The following is a 1921-nucleotide window of genomic DNA, read 5'->3' on the forward strand; positions in this document are numbered from 1 at the left end:
AACCATTATGGCAAGTTCTTCTAAGGTGCTTCCCCACAGTGCTCAGAGGTGGCTCCAGCAGTTGCATCCTCACAAAGCACCCAGCAGCAGCATGGCCCAGGCAAACTTGTGGTGCAAGTGAACACCTTTTTGTCAGCCACCGAGCAAGTAAGATACCAAAGTTTGCGCTATGAAGTCACCTATTTTTATATCTTTGTCTCCAGTGTGTGTTGTGTGAAAACGGTTCAGGAAAAGGAATGCCCAAGCTGCCTGTGTACAGCTCTAGCTGGTTTTACTCAGGGCGTTTTACTGACCCCCAGCTGTGCTAGGGTGGCTGTACTGTCTCCAAACCCAATCTGTCCCTCAATGTGTCACAGTGATTTTTGCTCAGCATGACTTTAGGCCCAAAACACCTTGCTAGACCAAACATCAGCCTTCCTTACAGGAAGACCTCTAGTTTGTTTGCTTTACTAGCTGACCCACATATGTGCTAATGGGTGACAGCCTTCACAAGGGCCCAAATAAAACTTTCAGTTTAGATCTATTCTTAGTTTAGATGAAAAAAAAAAAAATGTCAGCAACAGAATTTTCATGGAAGTGTATCTTGGCAAACAATACCTGATTGTTTTTTTCCCTCTCTTATACATATAGTGGTGTATAAGGGCTAGACTGAGGGTGTGATTCCTTGTGGATTGAGACTAAAAACATGGGTAGTTGAGGTAGGTTTGATGACTTTCAAAACACATATCTATATACAAATTATGGGCTTGCCATGGCAATTTTATATGACAAACTACTGCTGTAACACAAGGGTCAGGAACAGAGAAAGTCATGGGTCAGAAAAATAAAACACTGATTAAACTATTCTTATCAGTGGTAACTTTAGTTACAATCTATGTTTTAAAATCCATCAAATAATATTTAATTGATAACTGAATCCTACTTTAAAAAGCTAGTTCAGTTTGTTTCTTCATCACTGGCCTTCTGATTTTACAAAGACAGCAGGAACAGTTTCCTTTCTCAAATTAATTATATTTTTTCCCCTAAAAGCTGGTTTAATAGAGCACACGACCTTCCAAAATTTCCAGTAACAGACCACTAGCGCTTCAGCAGGGGCTTTAGGGAAGGCATAATTTTTTATCTTTCCTTGTCCATAAAGGGGATTTACCTGTGTATGACAGACACTGTGCAAAAAAATTGTGTGAATACACAGTCATGGGTTTATTTAGGACCAGTGGCTGCATGGTGAAAGTCTAACAATATGACATGACTGGGCCAAATTAATGATATACCTTACTGAGAAGAAGACACCTCTATCTCTGCCTTTAAAGGAAAGTCTTAAACTGCGTACCTTTTTTATCCCTGCAAAATGAAAGGAGTGAAAAGCTGGTAAGGAGGAACAGGGGAGAAATGTAATTTAGTGAGTAGTACATGTTAGACAACATACTGTCCATGGCAGATTCCATTATATACTCAGAGTTTCTAAGAAGTTTTTCACTCAGCACCTGTAAAAACTACTCCCTCTAGATGTCTTCTGGATTTCTAGAAAATGAGAGAAAGAGAACTCATAAATTAGATTTTACAAAGATCATATCTCAGAATTCCTAGATTGGGATTTTTCATAGGAAACTTAAATAGATACATAAGTATGCAGTCTATTCAATGCTTGATTTGATAGCGGTAACATTATTAATATTGTCAAATTGCTAATATTATTCAAATGATTTTGAATACTTCATGAGCAGAGTTCCATTTTTCTTCCATGCAGTGTCACTATTTCTTTGAGGAACATCAAAAAGAAGTGCTGTTTTTGTATCATCAGGTCAAAGGCAAAGCTGGAAACAGAATCCTGACTCCTAATTCTAGTCCAGCACCTGGTTTACCTAACACAGTCTAGAGCCAATGCAGCTGTAGTTTTGGTAATTAATTAATTCATTACCCA

This window comes from Charadrius vociferus, unplaced genomic scaffold, assembly GCF_000708025.1.
Source record: "Charadrius vociferus isolate BGI_N301 unplaced genomic scaffold, ASM70802v2 scaffold309, whole genome shotgun sequence".
NCBI classification, from domain to species: Eukaryota; Metazoa; Chordata; class Aves; order Charadriiformes; family Charadriidae; genus Charadrius; species Charadrius vociferus.